General features: G+C 40.2%; 1 non-coding gene and 1 pseudogene across 1 annotated transcript; one reads left to right on the top strand and one right to left on the bottom strand.

Annotated features, from left to right (window-relative positions):
• Positions 1-1,664: 1,664 nt before the first annotated feature.
• Positions 1,665-19,477, bottom strand: LOC133799953 (uncharacterized; annotated as a pseudogene).
• Positions 12,640-12,746, top strand: LOC133802861 (small nucleolar RNA R71). Its single transcript, XR_009877609.1, has one exon. It is a non-coding gene; the product is annotated as a small nucleolar RNA R71 (small nucleolar RNA).
• Positions 19,478-20,250: the final 773 nt, after the last annotated feature.

Below are 20,250 nucleotides of genomic sequence, written 5' to 3'. Positions count from 1 at the left end.
TGGGATCATTTAGTCTGCGTTATACCTAGATCCTCACGAGCTGAATGTCTCATACGAGCTCAAGCTTGACAGCTATCTGACTCCTAGCTCGTAATGATCTAGGACGCCCAATATCGGGTCTGACCACCATGAACCTCGAGCTACTGATGTGGTTAATGATTAGATATTCTACTTGGTTATCTTTTTCACGTATTTACCTGCCAGTTGTACCCAATCTGAGTGAGTAAACTCGTGCTAAAATTAGGGTACAACAAGTACAATCCACTACATTTATATGTATGATAAAAAATAGATGCAATCATGAAAACTTGTTTTTTTTTACAAAACAATGCTTTCTAAATGCGAAATCGATATTTTTTCAATACAAAATCGATGGTGTTTCGATGCTTTTGCGATGCAATCATGAAAACTTGATTTTTGGCCAAAACAATATTTTTTTGATGCTCTGCATTGAAATTTGACGAAAACTTTAGAGGTTTATATTTTTTCACTCAAATGTCTGTTTCAGATGATTTTTTTTTTTAATTTTGGTATTTTTTCGATATCTACAAGATTAGAATGAGAGAGATCGGACTGAGAGAGAGAAAATGAATGTTTGAATGTTAGAGGTATTTTTGTCCGAAAAATTGAAACTGTCATATATTTGGGATAGTAACTTATGTTGGCATATTAAAAAATTTCACTAAGTTATCATGCATAAAACATGAAATTTCCCTATAGGTATATGTCTGACACATTTTGCATAAGTGGTTATAGGAAGAAAAAATGAATAATCCACACATAGCTAAGCATTATCTTGGTGTTTAAGGAAGAAGAGATGAAATCGCCTTCTGCTTTGAGTGAGTGTCCATAAAATTCACAAAATCGTTTAGTGAATTAATGATTGAGAAAGCCATTATAAACCACACAACAAACATATTATATAGAAAACATTGTGCGTGCATGTGTAAATGAAAAGCTATGCTTTTATAATAAATAAAAAATAAATAAAGTTTAGTAATATCCAAGAACAAGAAACACTAGTCAAAGTTAGGAGAAATATTATTCATCATTAGTCTCATGACTCACTTTTTTATACAACTATTTGAAAGATTAAATAACAACAACAACATAATAATAATAATAACAACAATAATAATAATAATAATAATAATAATAATCTTGATCGTGTTTCTATTGTCTCTATCAAAACAAAGTGTGTGAAAAACTTTCAAAAGAAACTTTATGATACGAACCACGCCAACAAATGTGACGAAACCCGAACCAAATCTGGACAAACAGCCCAAGAACACTCGAAATTGGAATGGATAATCGCGACCCAATGCTTAGCAAAGCACGAACCTTGGTATAGTGAAAGACGCCACAAACGGGGATGGATTTCTGTTTGATAAGTTAGGTTTGAACGCCACAAGGATTCCCTTGATAAGTTCGAAAAAGTCTCTTCAAGAACTCAAGAAGAAAACTCTCAATATTTTTCATTAACAAAACAATCTAAATTCCAAGTTGTCCACAAGGCCTAATATAGCCGAAAATACAAGGAGGGTTTTTAGAAAAATAAAAACCCTAAAATAACCATAATGAAAAGGCCCAAAACAAAAGCCCAAAATGACATGTCTTTTGACTCCAAATAACAAAAGCCCAAAATAATAAAAGGAATCAAGCCCCTAAACTGAATCAACTTTGATGAGAAACACAAGCTTTTGTTCACCCTCAGTAGTGAACTCAGCCTCTTCCTGTTGTAGAATTCTCCAAACTAAGTGGTTAAGTTCTTCTTTGAATCTCCTAGCTCGCGCCCTCGTCACGGGACCAACTGGAACTTGAATTGGGTCGTTAGTCTTGATGCCCTCATCATTCCCCCCCCCCCCTGTTGAGAAGGATTTGTCCTCAAATCGTCACCTACATCAAAAGGACTCAGATCATAAACATTGAAAGTAGCACTAACATTGTACTCACCTAGTAAATCTAGTCGGTAGGCATTGTCATTGATTCGTTCTAGCACTTGAAACGTACCATCTCCTCGAGGTAGCAATTTGGAACGTCTTTGTGCTGGAAATCTTTCTTTCCTCATGTGCAACCACACCCAATCACCGGGCACAAAAACCTGCTTGTGACGTCCCTTATTAGCATCTTGATGTATTTCTCTATCCTCCTCTCTATGTTGAGGCGTGCCCTCTCATGGAATTGCTTCACAAATTCTGCCTTCTTCTTGCCATCTAAATTCACATGCTCAGAAACAGGTAATGGTGATAAATCCAAAGGAGTTAAAGGGTTAAAACCATAAACAATTTCAAACGGTAAAAACTTAGTGGAAGAATGCATGGAACGATTATAAGCAAACTCAACATGTGGTAAACAATCCTCCCAAGTCTTAATGTTCTTACTAATGATAGCCCTCAATAAAGTGGATAAAGTTCTATTAACTACTTCTGTTTGACCATCAGTTTGAGGATGACAAGTAGTAGAAAATAACAGTTTCGTTCCAAGTTTACCCCACAACGTCTTCCAAAAGTAACTCAAGAACTTAGCAGCCCGATCTGACACAATTGTCCTAGGCATACCATGTAATCTCGCAATCTCCCTAAAGAACAAATCTGCAACATTAGAAGCATCATCAGTTTTATGACAAGGTATAAAGTGAGCCATCTTAGAAAACCGGTCTACAACCACAAAGATTGAATCCCTCCCACGCTTACTCCTAGGTGTTGACCGCGTTTTTGGCCAACAACGTGAGAACGTCAAGAACGATAAAACCTTCAAGAGAAATAAAACGACACAGACGGTTTTGAAAAGAAAGTAAATAACACACGTAATTTTTATAGTGGTTCAGCCCCAATATGCTGGTAATAGCCTAATCCACTTAGATTTGTGATTATAGATCTGCACTCAAGATCAGATGAATCTGAGTCAACTGAGTTTCTTCAGTGCAGATTACAAAAATACAAGAATTCTCTCAAATGCCAGTGCTTTCTCTCTCTAGAAAATTCAGATCAAAAGCTCTCCATTCCAAAAGTCGAATCCCCTTTATGATGCCATAAGCCTTGTATTTATAGGCTTAGGATCGTACAGATGATATCCCCATAATCGGGATATTTTATTATTCTCATATTATTTAAATTACAACAATATTTGTTGCGATAATTTTGCTATGCAAGTGCACACAGTCGCAAATTCGTAATAAAATGGTAAAACCAAGTATCGTCCTCAAGGACTGAGTTATCAATTACCAATCAATTAATTTCTTGTTCTATTTGATAAATTGAAATTCTTGATTTTTGTAAAATACATCAAAAGTAACAATAAAATGCAGAAATAATAATCGAAATTAAATGGAATAAAAACTAATAGTAAAACTTTTACTTTAATCACTGGGAAACAATTAGGATATTCAATCTCATCAACTATCCTTCATATTATTCCCTAATGCAAAATGTGAATTCTTCTTATTTCTACCTACTTCAATTAACAAGTTGATACAGCAGCCTATAATCATACTATGAATTATAAACTCAACCTAGGTGACAATTTCCTATATTTCTATGGTAAATTGAACCACAAAGGTAGCATTAAATTCCACAACTTAATAACAGTTACACAATTAATTCAGATACTTTCGTTCTAAATTAGAATTATGTCCAATATAACCACAGCATAATTAAATCTCACTTCTCAGATTTTGACTTAAAAACATATATATATGACTAAAGATGGCCAATCAATAATCAATCTATAAGAACATGTTATAAGGAATTGAAGAAGATTGAAGAAGAAAGAAATTAAAATTGCATTAGGTCATAACAGAAATTCAAGAGATTCAATTGAACATCCTAAACAGAAAATTAGTTCATAGTCATAGTACTAATCACAACAAAAACTAAAGATAACATCAAGAAGAAAAACATATAAAAAATACTCTAAGCTTCAGCCTCCCAAAACCAGAACTCCTCCTTCGTCCGTACCTCCCTATTCCTCTCCTTTTCGCAATCTTAAAACCTAAGATTTCAAAAATTAAAGAAGCGGGCCGCGGCTCTACATGCACTATGCCGCGGCTCGTATCACAATTTCTGGGCAGGAGGTCCTTTTCATGCCGCGGCCCGCATCGACGAATTCTGGGCAGAGTACCCATCTATGTCGCGGCTCTATCTAGCCATGCCGCGGCCCGAAGACTTCCTGAAAAACAATGCTTCTGTTTCCCACCTAGCCGCGGCTCCCTTTTGCTCATGCCGTGGCTCTTAAGGGAAATCTCATTTCTTCAAGTTTTCATCCCAAAATTTCACCAACACTTCCAAATTGTGTTGAGAACCATTCTTGATCAAAATATGATGGAAAACTTGGTTATTTCTTCCCTTTCTTTGGCATTTTCTTCCACATGCTCAATTCTTCCTGATATTCACAAAAACAACCAAACAAAGCATAAACCCGCGCTAAAACAAGGAAAAACAAAATAAAAGACTACTAAAAACATCACCAAAACATAATAAAATCTAGACTCAACAAACTCCCCCAAACTTAACCTTTACTCGCCCTCGAGTAAAGACCAAGTTAAACTAACAAAAAGAAACAAACACAAACGAACAAGCTAAACCATCATTACCATCTACACTGCTTTGCCAAAACTCATGAAATCTCAATTGCAATATTTATAACCAGAATTTCAGCTCAATTGCCTTAAAGTCCAACTTATACAATTCAAATAGGGAAATCAATAATATATCATGAAAATGACTACAACACTTAGATTCTATCATATATGCTCAACTCATTTCAGACAATTCCACAAACCAACTCTACAATATGCTTGCATTACTTGACCTTCTCCACTAATGTCAACAACACATGTTTTGAAATCAAAAGGACTTTCACAGGTTATAGTGTTAGGCTTAGGTAAGGGTAGATGAAATTCTCATTTAGGCTCAGTCGTTACCATAAGCATAAAAACTTTGAAACCCACCAAATTTCTCTTTACCACACCAAAAATCACCCTTTTATACAATTAGAGAGAGAGAGATTACAACACTTTTCATTATTTTCTTCTTTTTTTTTCTTTTTTTTTTTTTCAAAGACTTCTCTCTCTCTCTCTTTTTTTTTTTTTTTTACAATCATACTATATTCCAATCATACCAATTTCTTACTATTTTTCCTTCTTCTTTCCCACAGATTATATGCTTATGATAACAAAAGGAAAGGAAAACAAAAATAAAGAAGTTAAGAAATTTAGGCTCAAATAGTATGATCAAGAACAAAAACCAAGTTCAAGGCTCAAAAGGGTAACTAAGGATAATTAACTCAAGGTCGGCTTGAAAGGCACAATCGATCCAATAAAATTGCCTAAATCACTTTTCTAAACACATGTCATCAAGAATTTCGCCTCAAAAGCCAAATAATGCAAGTTCTATTAGATTCAAATTGTCATTCCACCAACCCTAGTCAAACACATATAATACAATCCAAAATGTTGTCTTTTCAAAACATATTAAAAATTTCCCACAAAACTTTTTAAATTCAACTCTAAAACAATTGAACCAAGCACACAGTTGAATTCAATTTCCTTTTCACGAGCAAAGACAAAGCAAGTACAGACAAGAATGATGGTTTAACCTTTACACTACAGAAAACTAAACTAAACAACGCAGAAAAAATAAATAAAACAAAATAACCTCCCCCCCAAACTTAAGATGCACATTGTCCCCAATGTGCTAAAGAAAAGAACAAGGGAAGAGAACTTACCTGACGCCACATCAGTATGGCGGTGGAGGTGGTGGAGGTGGCCACTGATATGGAGTATACTGTGGCGGTGGAGTGAAATAATTCTCATCAGCTGAACTCATAGTCCACCTCGTGACCAAAGTATTCAACTCCTCAATGTGAGCCCGCCCATATTCATTTTGTTGCACCATAAAGTCATTATAGTGCTGATTTTGCGCCTGCTGCGATTGGATTAAATACTGATTTTGTTGAATAATGTAATCCAATCGAGCATGCATACGATGTGTGTGCTCGTCAATCGGTCCTCCAATTGCCAAATTTTCAGGTGGGTTGCTGGGACCCGCTTCTTCTACTTCCTCCTCCTCAGCTTGATCAGGGTCCCCTGTTTCATCAGTCCAGCTGCGCTTATTTGGCTGAGTAGAGGCAGGCTGCGTAAGCGAAGCTGGAGGGAGGCCGTAAAAAAGGTCTGATTGATTGCTCCCATTGGCCTCCGGACTAGATTGCTGGGAAAGGTTGGTACCTCATAGGTGTTGCATAAATTCGAGAGGAAGGTACCATGGGCGACACCAGCTGTAGTGTTGAATCTACTGATGTTGCGAATGCTATAGCGAATAATGCGGCCCACATCGACCTTCTTTTGGGTCATGATAGCATACACTAACAAACAACGCTCTCGATCAACAGAAGACAGATGAGACGTCGGCAGTAAACGTGCACTCACAAAATAAACCCACGCCTTCGCAACTGGGTTTAGCTGCCACCTGAACAACTCTTTGGGCCTCCCATTATGATAACTGAAACGTGCCCCTTCCATACTCAAGACCGCAGCCACCGCATCATAGTCTGGCTCCTCGAAATGGGCCAACTGCCAGTGTTCATCCTCTTGTGCAAAAAAAGAGGGAAGACCCAGTAATTGGTTGAATGCATAGGCTGTTGTAGGCACCAATTTTCCCCTGACAAAATTATTCTGCTCTGCATCTTGATATGAAAAGTTGGCGAAAAATTCATATATAATAGAGCAGTTGGCTGAATCCACATAGGTCGAGTCACAAAACAAATTCCATTTACGTCGCACTATTTCAGCTTTGATAAGTTCATAGCCAGGGTGTTGTACAGCAGGGGCCTCATTAAAGTCAAACCCCCTTTCCCTTACCACCGATCTTTTATAAATCTTTTTAAACAACTCGGCAGCGTCCTTATTAACAAATAAATTAGTGTCATACTCAGCTGGGGCAGGTGGTGTTGGTGGTGGTTAAGTGCGTGATGAGGATGCTTTCTTGGAGGAGGTGCCTCTAAGGGGATTTCGCTTAGGACCCATAATATCTTTCAAAAAGAACCAACTAAACCCCCAAATATGCTCTCAAGAACTTGAGTATAATTTCCTTTTTGGTGTCACTCCCCCCCAAACTTACTAATTACCACAATCAACAACCCCAAACACTAATTCCCACAATCAATAGCCTCAAACAATAATTCCCACAATCAATAGCCTCAAACAATAATTCCCACAATCAATAATTTGCAAAACCCTTAATCTTCTCACAAGAACAACAAAGAACAATCCACAACACCACAATGCAATCTAATCTCCAATCAAAAGCATTAGACTAGAGAAGATACACTTACTTGAATGGCACAAAAATCCTTCTTGTGGTCTCCTTGACTGATGGAAGTCTCAAAAAAAATTAGAGAGAAAAAGATGTTTGGAGTGTGATGTATATTGTGAGAGTGAATGAATGAGACAATGGCTGATTTAGGGTTTTTTATCCCAATTTTCGGACTAGGGCCGCGGCATTACCTTGACTATGCCGCGGCCCGCATAGAATCGCCCGGATGTAATGCCGCGGCTCTCTCATACATATGCCGCGGCCCGCCTCATTATTCTGGGAAATCTTGGGTTTAATGCCGCGGCCCTCCTCATCTATGCCGCGGCCCGCCCCTTTACTGCCAAATTCGTGAGCCTCTGGAACCCCCAATGTCGCGGCATCATATGACTATGCTGCGGCCCTTAAGGAATTTTTTATTTTTTTGATTTTTTTAAGTTTTTTTCATTTTTCACGTTTTTCACGATTCTAAAAGTCTAAAAATAAACCAAATATCCATTGTTTACAAATATAAAAGTAAAATAAATAACAAGTAAAATATAGGGTGCCTCCTACAAGCGCTGTAGTTAACGTCATTTAGCCGGACCCTGAATCCCTCTTCAGAGAGGCTTCAGAAGGAGGATAGACTTCGCTTGATCAAAACTACCACCCAAGTAGGGCTTCAATCTCTGACCATTGACTTTAAAGGAATCACCTGAGTTGCCCCGAACTTCTACAGAACCATATGGAAAAACTTGAACTATAGTGAATGGCCTTGACCATCTTGACTTCAGTTTGCCAGGAAACAGCCGCAGTCTTGAATTGAAAAGAAGTACCTGCTGCCCTGGTTGGAACTCTTTTCTGATTAAGTTCTTGTCATGCCAAGCGTTTTGTTCTTTCTTTATAAATCTTGGCATTCTCATAAGCCTCATTTCTGAACTCGTCAAGTTCATTCAGTTGCAACAGTCTTCTTTCACTAGCGGCACTCCAATCATAATTTAACTTTTTCATAGCCCAAAATGCCCTATGCTCCAATTCGACTGGTAGATGACATGCTTTACCAAACACTAACCTGTAAGGGGACATGCCTATTGGTGTTTTGAATGCAGTTCTGTATGCCCAAATCGCATCATCTAACTTTTTCGACCAATTTTTCCTCGAACTGTCAACGGTCTTCTCAAGGATGCTCTTGATTTCTCTGTTCGAAACTTCAGCTTGCCCATTTGATTGAGGATGGTAAGGCAAAGCTTTTCGGTGATAAACTCCATAACGAGCCAGCAGTGCATCCAGTTGCTTATTCACAAAGTGTTTCCCTTCATCACTAATCAGAGCTCAGGGAGTGCCAAATCTAGTAAAAATATGTTTATGCAGAAAATTAAGTACAGTTTTACCATCATTGGCTCTAGTTGCTGCAGCCTCCACCCATTTGGATACATAATCCACTGCCAATAGAATATATTCATTGTTGTAAGACGGTGGAAAAGGCCCCATGAAATCGATGCCCCATACGTCAAACAGTTCCACCTCAAGAATCCCTTGTAGAGGCATTTCGTTTCTCCTCGAGATATTGCCAGTTCTCTGACATCTATCACAAGCCTTGACAAAAACATTGGCATCCTTGAATAATGAAGGCCAATAGAAACCACTTTGTAATACCTTAGCCGCCGTTCTTGATGCTCCAAAATGCCCTCCACATTGTTGAGTATGACAGTGATTAAGAATGGACTGCATCTCTTCTTCAGGAACACACCTTCTGATAATCTGATCAATACAGTGCCTATAGAGAATAGGTTCCTCCCAATAGTAGTGTTTCACCTCAGAAAAGAATTTCTTTAATTGCTGCTTTGACATTTTAGAAGGCACAATTTTTGCAACCAAAAAGTTCACTATGTCTGCAAACCACGGGACAGTTAATGTCTTACTTACCCCAAACAACTGCTCATCAGGAAAGTGATCATTGATTTGCACTGCTTTCTTGCTTTCAGTCTCCTCCACCTCAAGTCTAGAGAGATGATCAGCTACCACATTCTCGCTGCCCTTCTTGTCACGAATCTCCATGTCAAATTCTTGAAGCAACAGAATCCATCTAATCAGGCGGGGCTTGGCATCTTTCTTTGACATCAAATATTTAATGGCAGAGTGATCAGTGTAGACAATCACCTTGTTGCCAATCAGATATGGTCTAAATTTGTCGCAAGCAAACACAATAGCTAGCAACTCTTTTTCTGTAGTGGCATAATTCAGCTGAGCATCATTTAGAGTCCGACTAGCATAGTAAATAGACCTGAATACCTTGTCAATCCGCTGTCCCAGAACTGCCCCCACTGCGTAATCACTGGCATCACACATCAACTCAAAAGGCAATTCCCAATTCGGAGCTATCACAATTGGAGCAGAAATAAGCTTTTCTTTCAAGAAATTGAACGCCCTCAAACATTCGTCATTAAAATCAAAGACAACTCCATTCATAAGCAGATTCGAGAGAGGCTTAGACACCTTTGAGAAATCTTTGATGAATCTTCGATAGAACCTAGCGTGACCAAGAAAACTTCTAACTCCTTTGACTGAAACTGGTGGAGGCAGCCTTTCAATGGTAGAAATTTTCGCTCTATCTACCTCAATTCCCTCACTTGAAATTTTATGGCCAAGAACGATCCCCTCTTTCACCATAAAATGGCATTTCTCCCAATTCAACACTAGATTAGCCATCTCACAACGACGCAGCACGTTCTCCAAATTACCCAAACAGAGGTCAAATGATGAGCCAAAAACAGAGAAATCATCCATGAAAATCTCAATACACCGGTCTACCATGTCTGAAAATATGGCCATCATGCACCTTTGAAATGTTGCAGGGGCATTGCACAGTCCAAATGGCATTCTCCTGAAAGCAAATGTGCCATAAGGACATGTGAAGGTTGTTTTCTCTTGATCCTCTGGTGCAATAGCAATCCGATGATACCCAGAATACCCATCCAAGAAACAGTAGTAGCTATGGCCTGCCAATCTGTCAAGCATCTGATCAAGAAAAGGCAAAGGAAAATGATCCTTCCTTGTTGCCTTATTGAGCTTGCGGTAGTCTATACAAATCCGCCACCCCGTTATAGTTCTTGTTGGAATGAGTTCATTGTTCTCATTTTTCACTACAGTCATTCCACCCTTCTTAGGTACCACTTGCACAGGGCTCACCCATGCACTGTCAGAAATTGGGTAGATCACCCCAACATCCAACCATTTAAGAATTTGCTCAAGTACTACATCCTTCATGGCTGGATTGAGTCTTCTCTGGGCCTCTATGGACGGCTTGCTATTCTCCTCCAATAAGATTTTATGCATCACTGTCGCTGGGCTTATTCCTCTAATATCTGCCAAGGTCCACCCAATGGCCAATTTATGCTCCCTTAGAACCCTCAACAGTTTCTCCAATTCTACCTTTGACAGGTCAGCTAACACAATGGCCGGTAAAGTTTCATTCTCTCCCAAATAAGCATATTGCAAGTGATCTGGGAGGACCTTTAGTTCCAACGGTGGTGGCTGCTGAACGGAGGTTAGCGGTTTATCAGTCGCATCCGCTAATTCTTGAAACTTCTTCCAATATGGTTGGAAAGAGTTGATCCAATTTACACATTCTCTGATCTCAGCATCCTCATCATCATCGCCTTCATCACCCAATAATACTGCCTCTAAGGCATCACTACTCATCCTTCTCTTGGAGACTGCCTTTTCTATCACATCCACACTAAAGCAATTGTCACTAGCCACCGGATACTTCATAGACTTGAAGACATTAAAGACCACCTCATCTCCTTGAACTCTAAGCTTAAGCTCTCCTTTTTGAACATCAATAAGAGCTTGGCCTGTGGCTAGAAATGGCCTACCAAGAATAATAGGGACATCTGTGTCCTCCTCCATGTCCAGAACAATAAAGTCAGTGGGAAATATGAACTTATCCACTTTCACAAGAACATCCTCAATAATACCTCGTGGATGTGTTAACGATCGGTCTGCGAGCTGTAAAGTGACAGTTTTTGGTTTTGCCTCCCCCAAACCAAGTCTTTTAAACACCGATAAGGGCATCAGATTGATACTTGCCCCCAGATCACATAAGGCGTGCTTGCATTCAAACTTGCCAATGGTGCAAGGTATGGTGAAACTCCCCGGATCTCTCAGCTTTTGGGGTAACTTCCTTTGTAAAATAGCGCTGCACTCTTCAGTGAGTGCTACAGTCTCATAGTCCTCCATTCTCCTTTTCTTTGACAAAATCTCCTTCATGAACTTAACATAAATGGGCATTTGCTCCAAGGCCTCAGCAAAAGGAATGTTTATGTGCAGCTTTTTAAACACCTCAAGAAACTTAGAAAACTGTTTATCAAGGGTAGTCTTTCTAAGCCTCTGAGGGTATGGAACTCTAACTGGCTGCTCAATGACAACTGGGGGACTCTGTTCTGACTTCTGATGGTCTTCAGTAACCCTTTCTGACTCAGACTGTGCACCCATCTCTTTTTTCTGAACCATTGCCTGTGGAGGTCTAGGCTGCTCTGTTTGCTTCCCACTCCTCAGAGTAATTGCCTGAACTTGCTCCTTGGGGTTGACTTCAGTATTACTAGGCAAGTTTCCCTGGGGTCTGTTATTGAGCATATTGGCCAACTGCCCAACCTGTGTCTCAAGGTTTCGAATGGAGGATCTGGTCTCAGTCATAAATTGAGTCTGTGTATTAGTAAGAGTTAACAAGGCAGCATGCAGTTCATTAGGTCTCTCAAGTTGAGGAATTGATTGTTGAGGCCTAAGCTGCAGTGATGACGAAGCTTGATTCATAGGTGGCTGAGGCATGTTATTCTGAAACTGGCCCTGAAACGGAGGTTATTGTCCTTGATTATTCTTCCACGAAAAATTTGGATGATTTCGCCACCCTGGATTGTAGTTGTTGGAGAATGGATTGTTGAGTGGCCTCTGAAAATTTCCCACCGCCTGAACTTGAGCATGATCCATTGGGGTGTTATTCATACAGATAGGGCACTGATCGACAGAATGAGCACCACCACACATTTCACACCTCACTTCCATCTGAACCGCATTAGCAGATACACTGCTCTGTTGCAACTGCTTGGTCAAAGAGGCTACTTGCGCTGTTAAAGCAGTAATTGCATCTAGCTCATGCACCCCAGCTATCTTACTGACTCCTGATGATCTCTCCTCAGACCACTGATGGTTGTTTGTAGCCATGTCCTCCAGCAGCTCATAAGCACTAGTTGCGCTCTTGCTCATAAAAGTGCCACCCGCTGCAGCATCAATAATGGTTCTGGTTGTCGGACATAAACCATTGTAGAAATTATGTACTAGCATCCACTGTTCAATGCCATGATGAGGACATCTTCTCAGGAGTTCCTTAAACCTTTCCCACGCCTCATACAATGACTCTCCGTCATTCTGGCAAAAGTTATTTATCTCTCCCCTCAATTTAGCAGCCTTGGACGGAGGGAAGAATTTGGACAAAAATTTCTGAGCTAGATCTTGCCAGGTGACGATAGAGTTTGGCTGCAGAGAGTTCAGCCAAATTTTTGCTCTGTCCCTTAGAGAAAATGGGAAAAGCCTGAGCTTGATTGCGTCATCACTCACTCCATTATATCTGAAGCTCCCACATAACTCCAGAAAATTGGACAAATGGGTGTGAGGATCTTCAGAGGGTAACCCATTGAATTGCACAGAAGATTGCACCATTTGTAGAATAGCGGGCTTTATTTCAAAGTTGTTGGCCTCTACAGTTGGTGGGCATATACTATTTTGTACTCCCGTCAGAGTGGGTAGCACATAATCTCGCAGGCTCCTCTCAGCATTGGGTTGAGCCTGAACCCCTCGTACAACTCCAGGAGTTTGAACATTCCTGCCATCCCCTTCATTCTGTGCCATCTTTACAGATTTATGGGCCTCTCTCTTCTTCTTTCTGATTTTATTGCAAGACTTCTCAATCTCAAGATTCAGAGGAACAAGTGTGTCCTTTCCTTTTCTGCCACGCATATACCAAAATTCACCTGAGATAGACAAATTAAGCAACTAAACAGATTAGAAACGAGAGAAATTAAAATCAAATTAGAATAAAAATTAATTAGACTGATATTGATAATTTTCAGTCCCCGGCAACGGTGCCAAAAACTTGTTGCAATAATTTTGCTATGCAAGTGCACATAGTCGCAAATTCGTAATAAAATGGTAAAACCAAGTATCGTCCTCAAGGACTGAGTTATCAATTACCAATCAATTAATTTCTTGTTCTATTTGATAAATTGAAATTCTTGATTTTTGTAAAATACATCAAAAGTAACAATAAAATGCAGAAATAATAATCGAAATTAAATGGAATAAAAACTAATAGTAAAACTTTTACTTTAATCACTGGGAAACAATTAGGATATTCAATCTCATCAACTATCCTTCCTATTATTCCCTAATGCAAAATGTGAATTCTTCTTATTTCTACCTACTTCAATTAACAAGTTGATACAGCAGCCTATAATCATACTATGAATTATAAACTCAACCTAGGTGACAATTTCCTATATTTCTATGGTAAATTGAACCACAAAGGTAGCATTAAATTCCACAACTTAATAACAGTTACACAATTAATTCAGATACTTTCGTTCTAAATTAGAATTATGTCCAATATAACCACAGCATAATTAAATCTCACTTCTCAGATTTTGACTTAAAAACATATATATATGACTAAAGATGGCCAATCAATAATCAATCTATAAGAACAGGTTATAAGGAATTGAAGAAGATTGAAGAAGAAAGAAATTAAAATTGCATTAGGTCATAACAGAAATTCAAGAGATTCAATTGAACATCCTAAACAGAAAATTAATTCATAGTCATAGTACTAATCACAACAAAAACTAAAGATAACATCAAGAAGAAAAACATATAAAAAAATACTATAAGCTTCAGCCTCCCAAAACCAGAACTCCTCCTTCGTCCGTACCTCCCTATTCCTCTCCTTTTCGCAATCTTAAAACCTAAGATTTCAAAAATTAAAGAAGCGGGCCGCGGCTCTACATGCACTATGCCGCGGCCCGTATCACAATTTCTGGGCAGGAGGTCCTTTTCATGCCGCAGCTCTCTGAATCCATGCCGCGGCCCGCATCGACGAATTCTGGGCAGAGTACCCATCTATGTCGCGGCTCTATCTAGCCATGCCGCGGCCCGAAGACTTCCTGAAAAACAATGCTTCTGTTTCCCACCTAGCCGCGGCTCCCTTTTGCTCATGCCGTGGCTCTTAAGGGAAATCTCATTTCTTCAAGTTTTCATCCCAAAATTTCACCAACACTTCCAAATTGTGTTGAGAACCATTCTTGATCAAAATATGATGGAAAACTCGGTTATTTCTTCCCTTTCTTTGGCATTTTCTTCCACATGCTCAATTCTTCCTGATATTCACAAAAACAACCAAACAAAGCATAAACCCGCGCTAAAACAAGGAAAAACAAAATAAAAGACTACTAAAAACATCACCAAAACATAATAAAAACTAGACTCAGCCCGTATCACAATTTCTGGGCAGGAGGTCCTTTTCATGCCGCGGCTCTCTGAATCCATGCCGCGGCCCGCATCGACGAATTCTGGGCAGAGTACCCATCTATGCCGCGGCTCTATCTAGCCATGCCGCAGCCCGAAGACTTCCTGAAAAACAATGCTTCTGTTTCCCACCTAGCCGCGGCTCCCTTTTGCTCATGCCGTGGCTCTTAAGGGAAATCTCATTTCTTCAAGTTTTCATCCCAAAATTTCACCAACACTTCCAAATTGTGTTGAGAACCATTCTTGATCAAAATATGATGGAAAACTCGGTTATTTCTTCCCTTTCTTTGGCATTTTCTTCCACATGCTCAATTCTTCCTGATATTCACAAAAACAACCAAACAAAGCATAAACCCGCGCTAAAACAAGGAAAAACAAAATAAAAGACTACTAAAAACATCACCAAAACATAATAAAAACTAGACTCAACAATATTCAAAATGTAACAATATACTATAATCGTGGGATAAATGAGAGATTCCCGCGTATGCCAAGACCGATTCTTGTTGAAGCCATTTCTGGGAATCTTGATGTAGTCATGCTCTATTAGTTGATCCATGTCTCACTCAAGCTGGTCAAACACACCTTCACTAGGCAGACATGCTTCTTGTCTGGGCAGTCATGCACTTGGTTGGGCAGTCATGCACTTAGCTGGGCAGACATGCACTTAGCTGGTCGGACATGCACTAGGCTGGGCAGACATGCACTTAGCTGGTCGGACACGCACTTAGGTGGTCGGACATGTGCATGACCGATCGGCCAAGTTCATGCCTGGGCAGGCAAGGTCATTCTTGGGCAGGCAAGGTCATGACTGGTCGGACAAGGTCATTCCTGGGCAGGCAAGGTCATTCCTGGGCAGGCAAGGTCATGACTAGTCTGACATGGTCATGACTGGGCAGACAAGGTCATGCCTGGGCAGGCAAGGTCATGACTGGTCGGACAAGGTCATTCCTGGGCAGGCAAGGTCATTCCTGGGCAGGCAAGGTCATGACTAGTCTGACATGGTCATGACTGGGCAGACAAGGTCATGCCTGGGCGGACAAGGTCATGCCTGGGCAGACAATCATATGACTAGTCGGACAAGGTCATGCCTGGTCGGTCATGACACTTGACTGGCCAGTCAACACTCTTCATTGGTCTACCGGGTCACTCCTAAGCCAGATCACTTTATCACAACTCTGAGGAGCCAATATATTTATTGACTATTAACGTGTCATTAACGGGCCATGCACTGCCACTTGTCACCTCTATTGCCACGTCATCGATCTCCAATTTTTGGGGATAACACTAGGTAAACCCAAAACAAAATCCATTGAAATATCAACCCAGGGTGAACTAGGAATAGGTAGTGGTGTGTAAAGACCATTTGGTTGGACTCTCGATTTAGCTTGCCTACAAGTGACACACCTACCACAAATTCGCTCAACATCTCGTTTCATGTGTGGCTAATAGAAGTGCTCCTGTAACATAGCTAGAGTCTTAGCGACTCCAAAATGTCCCATCAACCCTCCACCATGGGACTCTCGAACTAACAAATCTCTCAAAGAACAATTAGGTACACACAACCGATGCTCCCTAAACAAGAAACCCTCATGCCTATAAAACTTTCCCTCAGCAGATTTTTCACAAGCACCATAAATCTCCCCAAAGTCATGGTCAACATGATAAAGTTCCTTAATGTGCTCAAAACCAAGTAATTTAGCATCAAGAGTAGAGATTAAGGCATACCTGCGTGAAAGTGCATCAGCAACCACATTCTCCTTACCTTGTTTATACCGAATGACATAAGGAAATGTCTCAATGAACTCAACCCAGCGTGCATGTCTCTTGTTCAGCTTATGTTGTCCTTTCAAATGTTTCAAAGATTCATGATCCGTACGAATCACAAACTCCTTCGGCCACAAATAGTGTTGCCATGTCTCTAAAGCTCGAACCAATGCGTACAATTCTTTGTCATAAGTGGGGTAGTTAAGTACAGCCCCACTTAGTTTCTCGCTAAAGTATGCAAGTGGTCTCCCATCCTGCATAAGAACAGCATCAATACCAATACCAGAAGCATCACATTCAACTTCAAATGTGTTAGAAAAGTTAGGTAAAGCAAGTAAAGGAGCGTGAGTAAGCTTATGTTTAATAAGCTGAAATGCCTCCTCTTGTGCATCACCCCATTTGAAGGCAATGTTCTTCTTGATAACTTCAGTAAGTGGTGCGGCGATGGTGCTAAAATCCTTTACAAACCTCCTGTAAAAGCTAGCAAGTCCATGAAAACTTCTAACATTACTTACGCTGGTGGGGGTCGGCCACTCTTGGATGGCTTTGATCTTCTCCTCATCAACCTCAATACCTGTAACACTCACAACAAAACCTAGGAAAACAAGCTTATCGGTGCAAAAAGTACATTTCTTGAGGTTAGCATATAATTTCTCTTTCCTAAGCACATCCAAAATCGAATGCAAATGTGAGGCATGATCATGCAAACTCTTGCTATAAATAAGAATATCATCAAAATACACAACAACAAATTTTCCAATGAAAGCACACAAAACATGATTCATCAAGCGCATGAAAGTGCTAGGTGCATTAGTTAATCCAAAAGGCATGACTAACCACTCATACAATCCATGTTTAGTTTTAAATGCGGTCTTACATTCATCACCTTCTTTCATTCGTATTTGATGATACCCACTCTTAAGATCAATCTTAGAAAATACACAAGAACCATGCAACTCATCCAACATATCATCTAAACAAGGAATGGGGTGTCGATATTTTACCGTTATGTTGTTGATGGCTCGGCAGTCAACACACATTCTCCATGTCCCATCCTTCTTGGGAACTAGAATCACTGGAACAGCACATGGACTCATGCTTTCTCTCACATGCCCTTTCACCATCAATTCTTCAACTTGCCTTTGAAGTTCCTTCATCTCCTCCGGATTGTTCCTGTATGCTGGTCGGTTTGGGATAGAAACACCGGGAACAAAATCAATTTGGTGTTCAATCGCTCGGATGGGTGGTAAACCATGTGGTACCTCCTCGGGAAACACATCCTCAAACTCCTGCAAAATAGAAACAACAATGCTAGGCAGCGAAGAATCAAGTTGGTTAGTGTTTAAAAGAGCCTCCTTGTACATGAGTACAATCATCGTCCGTTTTGCAATCATGCTCGCTTAACCTCACTTGTTTTTGCATAAAAATTTCTTTGATTTCTCTCTGATTTTCCTTCTTTGGCTGAACTCTTCTCTCTCTTTTCTCTCTCACTTGATTCGACCTTGCTCTCTGTTTGTCTCTCTTTGCCCTCACTCTCATTCATCTTTTCACTCTCTTTCTCTTTCTTTTGCTCACTCAATTTTTTTTTATCACTCAATTTTTGTAACCTCACTTGATCTTCATATACTTGTGTTTGGTGTCAATGGAGCTAGAGTGATTGTCCGTTGACGGAACGTGAATGAGTACTTGTCGGTGAAGCCATCATGCTGCACTCACCGATCAAACTGCCAAGGTCTTCCTAGAAGGAGATGTCCAGCATGCATTGGAACCACATCGCACAAGACTTCATCCTCGTACTTGCCAATTCGAAATGATACAACAACCTGCTTTGTAACCCTTACTTCACCACTATCATTCAACCATTGCAACTTGTATGAACGAGGATGTCTAAGTGTTGTGAGCCCCAGCTTCTCAACCATGGAAGAACTAGCAACGTTAGTGCAACTACCACCATCAATAATAACACTACATACCTTGTCTTTCACATGACAACGAGTGTGAAAGATGTTCTCCCGCTACACCTCTTCTTCCTCTTCTTTTGCTTGCAAATTTAAGGCTCGTCGTGTGAATAATGCAAGCATCTCACCAGATTCTGCCCCAAACTCCTCACCACCCATAGAAGCGTCCTCCAATGGTGGCATGTCATCAAGATCATCTTCCTCTTCGAAATCTATCTCCCCATTATCCCGAATTACCATAACTCGCTTGTTTGGGCATTGGCTAGCAATGTGTCCTCTCCCCTGACATTTGAAACACTTAATCTCACTAGAACAGGATGAAGTAGGGGCTGTTTTACCTTGAGAGGTTGTGGTTGTGGTGGCTAGTTTTGGCTCGGTTTTAGGCTTGGGAGTGAAAGGGTTTTCTTCCTTCTTTGGATAGTTCGACCGCCAAGGTGTTGCACTTGAATTTTGTGGGATTTGTCTTGGATTTGAACTTGTACTACCCCTCTTGAGCTGCCTCTCAACTTTCATTGCCATATGCACCAAATCTTCCAATTCCACATAATGGTGTAGCTCAACTGTATTAGCAATCTCTCGGTTCAATCCATTCAAAAACCTTGCCATTGTCGCCTCCCAATCTTCTTCCACATTGGCTCTAATCATAGCCATCTCCATCTCTTTGTAATACTCATCAACACTCTTGGAACCTTGACGAAGACCCTGCAACTTAAGGTATAGATCCCGATAGTAATGAGCTGGCACAAAACGTCGCCTCATCACCCTCTTCATATCATCCCAAGTCTCAATAGGACGATCTCCATTTCGCCTCCTGTTGATGCACAACTGATCCCACCAAACAACAGCATAATCAGTAAATTCAATTGCAGCAAGTTTTACCTTCTTCACTTCGGAGTAGTTGTGACAATCAAAAACCAACTCCATCTTCTTTTCCCACTCAAGGTATGCCTCAAGATCACTCTTCCCTTGAAATGCGGGGATTCTCATCTTGATATTTCCCAAATTATTATCTACCCAATTCCTAGCTTCTCTATCTCGGCCATACCTCCTATGGTTACCCTCTGACATCCTGTCATACTCTTCCTCTAAATCTCCCCCTTCAAACTCTCTTTCACCCTCAACATCCCGTTGTTGCACCTTGTTCCTCCGTGCCCTCCATTGCGTTCCCTCTTCTACCCTATCCAACCTCTCATGTATTTGCTCACACTCCGCCCTCATCATCCTTCGCATCTCCCCCATAAATGCTTGAATTTGTAGATTCGGAACCTCAGGTGGTGGAATCTCATTTCTTGCATTTTTCTCTGGATTTTGTGCCATGATGGAAATCTGCAAAATAAGGTTAGAATAATATGGAGAAAAGACCTCACCACACTCCCTCACGTGTTTCACTCGAACAATATTTTCACTCAAATCCACTCGTGTTTCACTCAATTTCAATGGCTTTTACCCTCAAATAAGCTTGCACCTCTGCCTTTTTCCACTCGTATTCTTCTTTAAGTTCTTTCAAAACTAATCAAACGATATCATGGAGGATTCAAGTAGCAAATCAAACCAAAACAAACCAAACAAATATATAAATATTTTGTAAAAAACTGATGATTTTTGATACACTTGCGTGGGGATGTGGCAAAAGAGCATCTAGGACATAAGGAACAAGATTAGAA

This window comes from Humulus lupulus, chromosome 9, assembly GCF_963169125.1.
Source record: "Humulus lupulus chromosome 9, drHumLupu1.1, whole genome shotgun sequence".
Lineage (NCBI taxonomy): Eukaryota > Viridiplantae > Streptophyta > Magnoliopsida > Rosales > Cannabaceae > Humulus > Humulus lupulus.
This window is presented reverse-complemented; position numbering and strand designations above follow the sequence as displayed.